Source organism: Strix uralensis, chromosome 7 (genome assembly GCF_047716275.1).
Source record: "Strix uralensis isolate ZFMK-TIS-50842 chromosome 7, bStrUra1, whole genome shotgun sequence".
Taxonomy (NCBI): Eukaryota; Metazoa; Chordata; class Aves; order Strigiformes; family Strigidae; genus Strix; species Strix uralensis.
Window position 1 is genome coordinate 13,341,679 of NC_133978.1, and position 15,007 is coordinate 13,356,685.

General features: G+C 37.0%; 1 protein-coding gene across 1 annotated transcript in view; it reads right to left on the reverse strand.

Annotated features, from left to right (window-relative positions):
- NRG3 (neuregulin 3) overlaps nucleotides 1-15,007 on the reverse strand; it is a 417,999-nt gene that overhangs the window by 280,773 nt on the left and 122,219 nt on the right. The gene's annotated exons all lie outside the window — the stretch shown is intronic.

The window sequence follows — 15,007 nt, forward strand, 5'->3', positions numbered from 1 at the left end:
GGCAAAGAAAGCCAACAGGACTCTGGGTTGCACCAACAAGGGCATCACCAGCAGAGATAAAGAAGTCATTATCCCTCTCTACTCAGTGCTTGTCAGGCCACAGCTGGAATACCACATTCAGTTTTGGTCCTCGCTACACAAAAAAGCTGTGAACACGCTGGAGAGGGTCCAGAAGAGGAACCCAAAGATGATCAAAGCCTGGGAAGCCTGCTGTATGAGGAAAGGCTGAGAGAACTGGGTTTGTTCAGCCTTGAGAAGAGAAGGCTTAGAAGAGACCTTCTCACCATGTTCCAGTGTTTAAAGGGTGAGTACAAAGAAGATGGAGACTTCCTTTTTATAAGGAGTCACGTAAGAAAGACCAAGGGTAATAGGTACAAGTTAATCCTGGGAGATTCTGCTTGGACACAAGAGGAAAATTTTTCACCATGGGAACAATCAGCCACTGGAATAATCTCCTGAGGGAAGTGGTGGATTCCCCAGCATTGGATGCTTTTAAGGTTCAGCTAGACAGGATGGTGGGCAATCTTGTCTAGAATGTGCTTTTGCCAAGAAAGGTTGGACCAGATGATCCCTGAGGTCCCTTCCAACTTGGTATTCTATGATTAAAGACAAGTAAATACTTCTAGTAAATACTGGTCTTCACTAGGAACACCAGCTCCTAAAATAAGAATTCATTAATCCTTTGCTGTATACCAAATTCTCACTTTTAACTTCAACGCTTCTCTGATAACATGAAATGCTTCAGTGTGTGACTTAATTCATGATTATGAGTTTTATACAGAAATGGTTCAATGACAGATAACTCACATACAGCAAACACAATGCTAAACTGTTGGGTTGTGTGCAAGAATTGCACGCAAAGATTTAATACTTCTTCTAAGGCTTCCAAGAGAGGGGACTTCCCAACATACTGTTGTTTGATGTGGCTCCTGAAGGTACTGATTTCATTTCCTAAAATCTCTAGAAAGGGACTGCATATTGATTCTCTCCTTTGCAAGGCAGAAGAGATCTGCCACAATTACCTTAGATGCTTCCACTGGATTGTAATCAATATGAACTACCACATTACTAATTGATTACTACTACAGTTCTGGGACAAGCATCCACATTTAGAGATGCTGAAACCGTGTTATCAAAAAAATCTAAAAGCTTTCTGAGGTGCTCAAATTATTCTGACCTTGGCAAAGGAAGTACTGGTGAACATACATTCCCCTCCCCGCCCCCAACTTTGTAACTGCCCATTGCAAGTAATTGACTTTTCCTGCGTATTTGATCAGAACACCACATGTCAATTTTCTACATGTTTCATGTATAACTGATGCAAGGGTCAATTAACATTAATTATACGATATTAAGCAACAGAATGCATGTCAAAAACCATATAAATACATAATCTGAAGAATTACTTAGAAAGTACGTTTCTGCAGTACTAAATAATTAGTCCTCTGATCGTCACAGAAATTACAGTAATTCAAGAAAATAAGACGTCACTGAAACCATTAATGCACACTTTTGTTACAGTTGGGATCATTTTGATGTGGTTACCTTTGTTTACAGTAAACTTATTCCAACAGGTACAGAAAATCTCTATTTTGGAGTGTTAAAACAATCTAGCATCTTAATCAATGTATCTTAATCAATGCTTCCAGAACTTCTGCAACTTGCAAATATCTCCCAGTAAATTTTCCACAATTTATGCAGCCCCTTACATCCTAGGGCAGTATTCTCCATTACTACAGATTCACTGGGATTGAAAAGGAAAATATTGCATTTTTGCAAACGTGCCACAAAATGTATATTTTTCTTTTTATTCCATAATTGTGTAGAGCAGTCTGTTTAGCTGGGGCCTTATTTATTATAATTTCTCCTTGCAATAAATAAGATACACATAGCAAACTCTTTCAGCCCTAATAAAAACAAAACCAAAGAATGTTATCATTAAAGTGGCATTTATCAGCTGTCCCACTGATATGTGAAACATTTTTGGTCCAGGAAAAAAATAAAAAAAAAAAATATCAGTATTTCAAATACCAGTCTATGCAAATCAAGAACTGTTTTGGTCCCCTCACCATGCTTTTTCTGTAAATAACTACTTAACTGCTGAAACGATACAGTAACAAAACATGCAGTTAAGCTTTTCTCTTAAAGTTTGCATAAACATGCCAGCAAACTAAATATAAATAAGGCTATTATTACTAGTATAGACTTTAAACCAAAATAATTCCTTTAAATTTTCTTTCAATGTATTTGTACTTCTAAAGAATGGTTTTATCTTAGCCCAGCTGAGTTTAAGGGCTTTCAAATTGCAGTCACTGTGATACACAAATAGAAAGTGCTAAATTCCAGCATACAGAAAGGAAAGAGTATTTAAGACATGAAGTTGAATAAACAACAAGGCAGTAGAGGAGTTAGCGTATAGGTAAAAGAAAGCAGTAGAACTTAGTTTTAATAGGTAAAACATTTTAAAGAGTGTAAAAATTCTTAGTCTGTTTGGAGATCTCATCCTTGCAGTCTCATTGTGTGAGTTCACTTCTTCAGTTACGAAATGAAGAGTTCATAATCCCATAAAAAATTAAACATGGGTTTAACATTACTTTGGTGTACAAAGCACATAGAAGGCAGTGCCATGTGCGTATACTACATACTACATTTATGTTTGAAGATTAGGAGGTAGTCCAGCAATATCCTGGCACTTGAGGATACTGGAGACAGTCAATGTTTAAACACATTTTTTGGGGAAAAATAGCAAAACCCAAGCCTCATTCAATCTAAAACTTAATATAGAATACATTTAGAGGGAAGAAACCAGTATGTACATAATATAGCTTTATTACAAAAGAAAGTTTTGTTCTAATTAATTGCTGTATGTCAATAGAGATCATACTTGATTTTTACAGGATAGTCTTTGGATTTGCCTACATCAACAATCAAACCAAAAATTGTTCCAAATAAATATAAAATAGGAATCTGAAGTGAACTACCATGTTATAGCTATATACTTTGATACCACCACATAATCCACATGCTTTTAAAAGTGGAAAATAAGTTTGAAATGATAATCAACTAAAAGAAAAAGGATTGGAAAAGGAAAAAGTCCCCAGAAGCAAGGGTGAATACTGAAACAAAGCAGTAATGGATAGAGGCAGCTTTCAGTTAAAATTTCCCTTCATCTGTTTAGACTGTACTGGGTCTGGCTAAGCCAGAATTGGTTTTCCCCTGTAGCAGCCCTCATGGTGCTGTGTTTTACGTTGGGAGCTGGCAGGGTGTTGATAGCACACTGGTGTTGTGGCTACTGCTGAGTAGTGCTTACACAGCACCAAGGCTCTTTCCAAAATCTTCCTCCCCCAGTGGGACGGGGTGGGCAAGATCTTGGGAGGGGACACAACCAGGACAGCTGACCCAAACTGACCAAAGGGATATTCCATACCATATGACGTCTGCTCAAGTATAAAGCTGGGAGAAAGGAGGAAGGGGGTGGGGTCACCCTTGGTCCTCCGAGGCAACCACTAGGCATATCGGAGCCCTGCTTCCTGAGAAGGCCTGACATCGCCTGTTAATGGGAAGTAGAGAATAAATCTGTTTTCTTTTTTGCCTCTGCACGTGGACCTTTGCTTATATTAAAACTGCTTTTGTTTTACCCACAAGGGTTGGGTTTTTTTCCTATCTTATTTTCTTTCCCCTCTTTGCCCTGTTGAGAAGAAAAGGGGGAAGGGGGGGAAGTGATAGAGTGATTTGGTGGGTACCTGGCATTTAGCCAAGGTCAAACCACCATAATACTTACTTGCAAGTTTCTCCTTATAAAACTGACTCATAAAAAGTAATAATCATTATACAGCATCCTTAATATGGTTTAGTTCACAAAACTAAATTACAGCCATTCTACAACAAACCCTTGTTTAAAACTTTAAGAAGTTGACTCTGTATGAATTGCTGTGTACAAACTGCGCAAGTGTTCCACAGTTTATTTGTATTTATGGTCATCGTGCATAAGAACAATTCCAAAGTATACTCCACACTCAAGTCAAAGGCACATTAATTATATATGGTCATTGAAGAATCACTTAGGTTTTGATAACTCTCATACTACTTTTCTGAACATTTAAGCGACATGATAAAGGTGAATAATTAAAAAGTTACTCAATATTGCAAGGTCATACATTTGCAACATGTTTGACTGACCACTTACAGATTAGAAGAATCTATCAATCTTGGTTGATAAGATCATAACTTTAATAGTTAAAAATCAGAACGAAGTGGTTAGCTTCAGCTATGATATTTACAAGCATTTAGGGTCAAATCTATGCATGGCCCAATGATCTGCCAAAAAAAATTGCAAAGAATCAAATGATTCTTTGATAAGTTGTAGGCACATCTTTGTAGAAGCAGACTGTATGTGAAACAGGAATCCCAGCAGTGTTCATATTCTTCACAGTAAGAATTAAGATAAAAGTTTTAGTAAAAGCTTATGCAATCACTTTCGGAAGTTAAGACATTTACTGTTAATAAAGTAGAAAAATCTGTGTATGATATTCTGATTAAGGAACAAGGGAATACAAAATATTAATGCAACTTTTTTTTTAATTGATATATTACTAAAGCAATAAAATCACTCCACCCCAGCAAACTCTCTGAATTGTATATACACTGTTATGGTCCCAAGTGTTTAAGTCTATCCTTCAGATCAGTTTCAACTCTAATTTCACACACATACTTTCAGGATGGTCCTTTGCTGCAAAAAAATTTCTGCTGGAGTTCAGAAACACAACACCACAGCACTATTAGCTTTTTCTTTAATGATGAGAACTTTTGAAGGTAAATAATTTTCATTTTCTTTTTGTCTAAAAAATTAGAAATCATCCTTATCTCATCTAATAATTATACCACTTCCCTTCTGAATATGCTGACATTTTGACAGGAGAAAAAAACCTAACAACCGTTAAGCCAAAGGTTGCACTGCTCTTTGTCTGAAACACCATAGGAGGAAACCACTAAGCTACACAGCTGTATTTGCCATCGCATAGCTTTATGGAGATGTAATATTAATACAGTGCAAACAGCAGTGAAAATATTTGCAGAGTAACCAATTTCAGAGATGTCAATGGTAAAATAAAGAATTTCAGCACAGACTCCTCTGTAAAACATGATTAAACAGACAAGTAGAAAAATGGGCTTTAAACAAGAATGGAGTGAAGAAAATGGTCAGGTGGCACGTGTACCTGTGAACTGCAGTACACTGCAAGTACGGCTTACTTTTGAATTGGAATTTAGGTGCTGTGTTACAATGGTGTAATTAGAACAATAACTTGAGATGTTGAAGATCATAGATCTTTCTCTAAAGTATGATAGTCATGATTATGTGGAGCTGATGGACTGACAAGCACTACCAGTTATTTTCATCCTTTTGTTACCACTCCCAAAGGAAGGGGAAGGCTCGCTCAAGATTGGTAGGATTTGTATACTCTTGCCAAACAAGGCTATGATGTGCAGCTGTAACACTTCTCCAGAGAGTCTTTTATTATGCTTTTTGATCAGCAAATGTACAAAAATAAGGCTTGGGATCCTATAATAAGTTCATTGGCACAGTGTGTGATATACAATTAATACAGACACACCCAAGATATATAGCATGATGTTTCCTCCTGTAAAGGCTGTAGCACAAAAAAACCCCAAAAAATGCTTTTCTTCAGTTGAAGGGCAACAGATCATCCTCAGGGTTTTATAATGGACTTCTCCCCCCCTCCTTGAAACCCCAATCAATCCTTCTCTCCACGCTCCCTTGCTCACTTGCACAGTTACAATGCTTATATTCTCCTGAAATGTCCCTGTGCTATCCACCTTTTCACTGTCACACTGAGCCACAATATCAGACCATCTCTTTCCTGAAGGCTGGAAAAAAATCTCTATTCCATATCTTTTTAAAAACAAATTTAAGCAAAGGGAAAATGAATGGTTACAAAAACAGTATCTTAAACCACTCAAGCTTAGCCAAGAGTCCCTTACTTTCCAGCATCTGCTTTCTTCATGTGTATTTCCCCCCTGCTCTGGAAGTAAAGGGGAATCTACTTGTTCTTCACTGCTGTTGCTTTTTTAAAAAAAACTTCTAGCAGTGTCAGTTATATAGGTTACTAATTAATTAATACTATCTACATGCTATATTTTTTGTTTCCAGTATTTTTGTGCAGCTCTGCTTATTCTTTGAACTCATTTACCTATAGTTACCATTAATTTGAGGTAGGACAAAAAAAGGTTCACCCACCCTGATCTGCAGTTTTTCCTATTTAATCTTACTGTGGTTGCTGCAAGGATTCATAGTTGTAACCCTGTTGTCTCTGAAGTTCTAAACAGCAATGCTGAAGAAGCAGATACGTATGCAAAAGAGAGGCAGCAGTGCAGGGATTTAAACACAGTCACATTTTGCCTTTAGTGACCTGGGAAAGAGCGCAACATACTGCAGGTGACAAACGAGATGAGTCTAGTGCTGCCAGCATAATCCAAGACACATCTGTTAAAAACACAAAACACAGCAGGATTGGTGTTGTCTTTGAGATACAAGTCCTCCAGAAAAAGGTCAATACTGATGAGGACTGAGATATAGTGGCAGTACAATACAGGGGTATATCTGGCTTTACCTTATCGAATAGCACTGAGCAGTCTGACAGAGGCTGGTGAAGGTTGGCTTTATCAAAAGCTGGCAGATTGATTCAAAAATCACTTGAAAAGTTTGAAGGGTTTTTTTTAAACTAACAGTGTTATTCTATTCTCTGAAGTGATTGCTCGGACATTGGTACATTTACTGTACTGCTGAATTAAAAGCAATTAAGAGTGCTTTTAATATAGCCATTCTGCAATAGAAAGCACTGACTTGGATGCTTAAATCCAATTTAAAAAAAACCTGTATCTAAAAGAAGTGCTACAATGTTAAAATAGAAACTTTCTTAGGCAAATAGCCAAGGGGAAACACCCAGGGGTGAAATATGCAAATATGGGTCTTGCTGCAAGGTTCAAAAGTTTCATTAAAACTGAATCTCAGCAAACGTAGGAAGTATACACATTCATTCTGTTCAAGCGATTACTTTTGTATTTTCAAGTATGTGCTAACAAAAGAAAAACCCTAAAAATCTATTAGCATTACTAAATCGCAATTCTTCACAGACAATTTGTTACGGTAATGTCATAGGTGTTAAACTATAGGCAGGAATATATATTTCCTTCTCTTCCATAGGTCTGCCCGCAGTCCAGTAGGGTTTTCACAGATAACCACAAGCTGAAAGGATTTCAGTCAAACATTCATCAAAAACCAGACCTGGAAGGAAGCTCAGGAGGTAAATCAATCCACCCCTTCCCCAAGAAGTTCAACAATACCTATGTTATTTCTGATAAATGCTTGTCTAGATTTTTTTTTTTTAATAACAGACTTCAGCATTAATGACATTATTAATGCCATTACCATTCTAAACTGTCAAACTCTTTCTGCAGAGCTGTTGCCAACCTTGTTTCTCTCTAGCCTCTCTCTGAAGAGGAGTTACTCTGAACACACAACTTTGCATTTGTCCCTGTTCAGTTGCACTTGATTTCTCTCCAACCATTTCTCTAAGTTGTCAGTACTCTTTTGGCTTGCAATCCTGTCTTCTAGAACACACCATCCTGCCCAGTTATTAGTTGCTATTTAAAAATGTAATAGACTCTCTATTCCCTCATTCAGATTACTAGTGAAAATACTAAGCAACACTGGAGCCAGGTTAGATCTCTAATTTTAATAACCCTTTAATTTTGATAACAGACTTAAGAACTATACTACAGTATTCTTTCAATCAGTCACATACTCACATGCAAGTCATTTCACATATACCATATTTTACTATTTTGATTATTGGAACTAGAACAGCCTCTCCAAACAGAAGAGAAGGATGACTTCTTTAAAAAAATAAAATAAATAAATAACTTTGATCCAGTACAGAGTCAGATGGATTTCTTAAGAAAAAATTACCGTGTTAAAGGAAAACAGGTTGACAAAGATTAGGTGTTTAATGTTTCTTGGACTACTTATTCTATCATTTTGATCTGTATATACTTGTTTTGTATGTCATAAAAACCATGAGCTCTTTCTTGAGTTTAAAAAAAAAAAGTTAAAAATCCAAATCCTTTCCTAGAAGGACCTTCTTTCCTATACTGACAAAGTGAGCACGTACAAATAGTGTTGATGACAAGCACAGGGAGGTCACGTTTTAATACATTTTTTACTTCTACTGCTTGCATCTGTGTACACATTTTGTATTCTACACTTTTTCTTTGACTACTGTTCTGTTTTTAAAGTATGAAATTCTCATATAATTGCTTGTGTCTGAGAGGTAGAGCTTCAAATTCTGGAAGAGCATTTGCACATAATTAAGCAGGATAAAGTTGGTGAGGAACACTGCAAACACTTGCCCTCTCTCAAGGCAACAGGAGGATACTGCAGTAGGATTGAATACTGTGAATAGTCCAAGGGAAAAGATAATGTTTCTGCCTTCCTGAAATGAAAGATGGGCCTTACACAACTCCATGTGCGAAGCAAGGCCTAGAAGTAGGGGCTTGTATTATTAAATAGTCAACCAGACCTTCTGCTTCTGAAAGTCCATTCTATTGACCCTTTAATTCTCATCTTCAGTCTTGCATCTTCTCCTCCATTCAGCTTGAATTTCTGTGAACTGGAAACCTAGCTGAAAGAGGAAAGGTCCTTTTTCACATACCAAAAAGGCTATGCTGCTGTGCTTGCATGAGTTTCTCCAACAATACAGGTGCCACACTCATTCTCGTCATATTAGTCTATCACTCTGTATGATCCTTTGATAAGGCAAAAGCAAAGTAATGTGGTTCTCCTGAAAAAGAATAACCTTTTTTTCCCTGCAACACAGTGCTGTGCCTTCGTCATTATAATGCTGAAGCCCATTTCATCAGCTATTTCTAGTGTGTTTCTTTGCAATGGTGTTCTGTGCTGTACAGATAGTTTGTTTGTTTCTCTGCATCAACTGGAAATTCAGGGAAAATTTACCCAAATAGACAAACACATTAAAGAAGTATAGTTAAGTATTTTAGTCCTGAAGTTTAAATATTATTTTTCCAATACTTGCTCTGTTCATATTTTTTATTTAAAAAAAACCCTAAATAGCCTATTTTCTATATAAATAGCAATTAATCGTGTGTATCAGTCAGAAAGCAGCACTACTGTACAGGAGCAGCAAGTCTGTCCCCTAATGACATAACTTCTTTACAGCCATAAATGACATCAGATATGTGATCTCACCACAAATGCACCATTTGGCTTTGAGTGAGATTTTTAAATTTCTCTCTCTGTGTCACCTCTCCAGTAGAGGTAAGAGAGGAAGTAAAATTGGAAACCAGCGGCTCAAAACCAAGAAATAAAATACCCCAACGTAAATGGTAATAAAAACAAACTGCATGATCAGTTATTACTACTGAAATATCCCCACATGATTTAAATCCGAAAGAGTTTAGAAAACAAGAAAGTAGTCAATTCTGTAAACTTCAGCAGGAATGAATTTGTAACTCAGAGAATGCATTACACAGGGCTAGTTTGCAAAGGAGGATGGGGCGCCTTATCTGCAACCTTAATATTTTAACATTATTTTATATAAAGTGAGTTAACAGAAATTACTCTGCACATCTCTTTGAAAGCCATCATTCTTCCCACCCAGTCCCCCTCAGAGCTAAGAAGAAAATCCAGAAGTGTCAAAATGCTTCCTAAAGATAACTTGAAAACTGGATATTCCAAAAGAAACCATTAAAAGTGGCCTAATAAATATCCCGTTTCAATGGTAACTTTTTTGCTTTATATAACTCAGAACGCCAAAATGAATAGTTGTGTTAAAAAAATCCAAACTTCTTTTAAAAAATGCTGATATATGACCTTTTAAAGCTTTTTAAAAGGTGTTCTCCGTTGTCCTTCCAACCCTATGAAAAACTAGTATAATTTAATGAAACATTAAGCCTCTAAAGGAGTACCTTTCTCCAAGTGTAACAAGAGTGCAATAGCTCTAACAATAGACAGCAATCTGTTCCCTCCTGTTGGCACTGTAATAGCAACAAAGCAAAACACAGCTTTTGTAACCAAATACAGCTTGTCAAAAAATCTACTCATCTCTCTCTCCCTTTCTAAGAGGCATTAGCTTCTGCTGCTGTCCCTTATCTAATCCAAAACAGTCACAAATATCTGTTATTACAAAAATTAAATGCTCGTTTGGTCAAAAAGATGCTCTATTTGACACATCAAGTGTGCTCTTACGTTATTGCTGCTCCTGTTTTACCATATCTAGATTGACCTGAATTCATATCAACAGTACTTTAACACAGTTCAAAAATCAGCCTAGTGATAGCTGTAAATAATGGTACTGTTTGCATGAGTCCAAAAATATGTATCCAGCATTTGTCACTTAGTTTACATAAATATATTATCTTTACATAAACATTTGCTGCATAAAGCCTTGTGATCAGTTAAGATGACAAGTAAATTAGGATCTAAATTCACTGTATAATTCCTGTTCTAGGAAGGCATAAAAACCTTGGAAGGCCAGAAAAATTAATGTAGCATCCAGAGTCTGGCAAGCCAAGATGTACGATACTGAGAATGCCTCACCTCAACAGCCTGTCTGAACAGACTTCAAATCTCAGTTAGTGTAAAAATGGAAAAAGAAGATAAAAATCAGATGAATCTTTATAGAACAGTAAAATTCTGGACTAATACAGAACAGCATCACTCCTAGTGAGGGATCTGGGAGGAATATTTGTGTTCCCTATTGTACACGTGTAGAGAATCCAACACTAAATCTTTCAGGCTGTATTATTTATTACTTCAAACCACACAGACCTCTTCCATCAGGCACAGAAAGGAACAGACCTCCTGTTTTCTCTTTAAGTTTCCTCACCACTGCAGAGAAGCCATCAGGCAAGGACTCTGTTACACTGTTGAACAGAAGTGTAAGGGGTTAGGTAATAACTGCAGATAGCCTAAACCTAACTTCATTATTTAAATCAGATCATCAAGTAAAACAAACCAGATACCAATTTCAGAGATGATACAAAATAGAAGGGAGTCTCACCAATGCCAACAGAAAAGAATATACTACAAAAATAAATCCCCCTGCAAAAAGACAACTGGACTCTGAGAAAATGAGCAAAATCTTACTAAACGACAAAACTGAAGGACATGATGAAAAGAACATATTACAGTTAACAGCTAGAGACAAAGAAAAGATGTCTATGACCACTTCAGTAACATGATTTGAACAAATCTAAAACGCATCTCAGCTGTATACAAAGACACATCTTCCTTTAAGAGGTAGACAAAAGCCTTTCTGTGTGGTTCTTGGTGCTGTGCCACTGTTAAAGAAGCCTGGACAACTGAAAAAAAAAAATTTGAAAAGATAATCCATTTTTTTGTAAGCCAGCTCCTTCAGTTGATACTCAGGTCTCCTCAGGTCAAGAGTTAAGAATGCCTAAATGAAAACAAACAGTGAAGTGCTCTACACACAGTAACATTTATGAGTTTTTCAGCAGGGTATTAGCAGCAACATAACCAAGAGACAGAAACAGAATTAAGATCAGGAAGGTGGCTGAATGCCCAAGCAGCTACTGATGTCAACCATTTCTGCCGGGTCTAAGACAGGTGTCCAATAATTTATATATATTTGCATTTAGACAGAATTAAGTACTTGTGTGCTTTAAGAAAGAATTTGGACGAAAGACGGACTGCTCTGAAATGTTTTCTAATTCTAACTCCTAATCTTTTGCCTAACCAATACTTTCCTTTAAAAATTACTTATCTATGGTAAGGGGACATTTGATTTTTTCCCCACAAGTGTCTCACATAACTTGTCAGTAAACCAAGCCATTTTAGCACATATTATTCAACTCCATGTCTTAGAGTGATTGAGGAAATTCACTTTCATTACATAAAATCCATTTACAGCTATTCATATGACTAGACAGAACTGGAGAAAGATTAAAACATCATAAGTCATCACTATCATCACAACAAACAAGTCATTTAATAAGTGACCAAAAAGTAAAGATCTGAATTGGTAAACAGCTGGCTGAATACGAGCTGGCAGTGTGCCCAGGTGGCCAAGAAGGCCAATAGCATCCTGGCTGGTATCAGAAATAGTGTGGCCAGCAGGACTAGGGAAGTGATCGTCCCCTGTACTCCACACTGGTGAGGCTGCATCTTGAATACTGTGTTCAGTTTTGGGCCCCTCACTACAAGAGACACTGAAGTGCTGGAGCATGTCCAAGGAAGAGCAACGAAGCTGGTGAAGGGTCTAGAGCACAAATCTTATGGTGAGTGGCTGAGGAAATGGGGGTTGTTTAGCCTGGAGAAAAGAAGGCTCAGGGGAAACCTTATCACTCAACTACCTGAAAGGAGGCTGTAGTGAGGTGGGTGTTGGTCTCTTCTCCCAAGTAACAAGTGATAGGACAAGAGGAAACAGCCTCAAGTTGCACCAGGGGAGGTTTAGACTGGGTATTAGGAAAAAAATTATTCACCAAAAGGGTTGTCAAGCATTGGAACAGGCTGCCGGTGGGAAGTGGCTGAGTCACCATCCCTGGAGGTATTTAAGAGATGTGTAGATGTGATGCTTAGGGACATGGTTTAGTGGTGGACTTTGAAGTGCTACGTTAATGGTTAGACTTGATAATCTGAAAGGTCTTTTCCAACCTAAATGATTCTATGATTCTATAATAAAAATCTAAGATGTTCCATTATATTGATTCCTATGACATGTCATCTATCAGAAAATAGTATCTGTGGCCAGATTCTACCAGTTACTATTATAGTTTAACACACACATCCCACACATATACAAAAACAAGGCAAAAAAAAAAAATCAGTACAGACCTAGAAATAGAAGTATATTTCTACCTTATAAATTGTTTAAAAAAAATTGCCTGACCCGAACCTTCACAGCAAACAGAGCACTGAATAACACTGCAGCAGATGCAAAAGCCGTGCCTACAGCACTGTTTTAATCTTTACCACATGCCACACCTTGCTGACTGTGGTACACAAACTTGTTTCAACTACTTCATATCACTGTTATCCTGCACAATTTAGGAAAGAATTATTTGATAATTGTGTGTGGGAGGAGTAAATCAGTACATTTATCTTCTGGTTAAGTTGGGAATGAAACAAAAGGTCTGTAAATTAACATTAAACAATGACATTTCTTGCTTCTAGCATGGGTTCTCCATCTCACATCTGCTAATTCAAATGAACTCCAAGTGTGTGTGTGTGTGGGGGGGGGGGAACAATAAAAAACAGAGCAAAGACCACTAATTTGCCCTGCAAATAATAGCAGAAAAATTATAGTAATTTTACATGTGTAGACAGTAATAGCAAAATATAGAACTCTATAAAGGCATTACATATTGCAAAATAAAAAAGTATGTTTTTTTAGTTTTCTCTTTCTACTTAAAAGACACATCAAGAAAAAAAAGGAACTGAGACTGGGTGAATAAATTCACAGAAGCCAGAATTTCATCCTAACCTTTCTTCCTCCTTCTCTATGAAGGTTAAAGATGCACAAGTTTTTAATAGCCAAATTAAAAAAACCCAACAACCTACAGCTGGACACATGTTCTGTGATCCTTCTTTATCACCTGCCACTTTGTGCATCCCTAAAAGCTTCCTGAACATCTTGAGAACCTTGCTCTTGTGATTTCAATGGGAGTTATATTCAGATCTTCATATATGAAGCATACAGAGACTGCATTTAGTTGTCTATATATGGACTCAGTTATCCACATGCATGTTTTGATTTAGTGTTTTGCTATCTGAAGCACTGGTTTTCCCCTTACCCTACTAGTATCTGTTCATTATCTCCAGAGATACCAGAATTTTATTTATTTATAAAGTTTTGTTCCCTAGTTTGTTGTTTATCTGTTTTAACTTCTGTTACTTCGTTATTTTCATTGCTCCTTCCTGCTTTCCTTCTCAAACAGAAGGATTTTGTGTAGGATTTTGAACCTGAACTAAATTGGCTGTCTTGGTATTCATATTGATACCATAGAAAATTTCCACATCATTCAAATTAATATTTCATAGACAAATTGGATGACTTAACAGCTTTTACTACACTATAGTTCCATAACACAGTATAAACTGTGATACTGAATGACAACTTTCAAGTATTAATTCTTCATACTTAATACATTTTACATCTGCCTTTTCTGTCGATATCAGCAAGTCATCGTTGGATTACAATATCACTTAAGGGCCTTTTTAAAAACATGTATACAGAAATAAGTAAATACGGACATACTTCACTTTGCCCAAATGACCACAGGACTGACCCCAGAGCTCACAGAGTGAGGGTGTTGCCCATTTTCCCAAAGCAGCAAGTAGCTACCCACTGTATACCTTTACTTAATCTCCACTGCAAAGGTTTAGATTTGCAGTATGTAAGAATATTCTTCTTCTGTGTCATAGCTATAACCAGCATCTTCAAGTTTTGGTTCCAAACACCTCCAGCTTGACAACCTCGGCAATTCTTTTTGATCCTATCTATCTCTTTCTGAGTTTGAACCAGGACACAAAGCCATCCCTACAGAAACAACTAAGGATTCTTTCAGCTTTTATTGCTGACATTAGCACTCATAACCCCTTTTATATCCAAGGGCTTATAAAGGACTTCAAACGCTGTGAGCATGTAAGATAATTTACAATCACTGCAAAGTTTCAGTTTTTCTTATCCTCAGAGTCAGGAGAGCAACTTCTCCCAAAATGGAGGGGTGAAAAAAAACAACCCAAGAACTAGAAATCCCAAAATGTTGTTAGATGGAGAGACTACCATACACGCTGTTTCAACAGGCGTTCCATGCAGGTTTGATTTCTTTCTTTACGTTTTCCTACATAGACTATAATGCTAAACTCCAATGAAACAAAGAATCACGCAGGGAGACATCAACATATGAAGTCATTCAGACCCCAGCAACACTTACTACCTGAAGCGCTCAC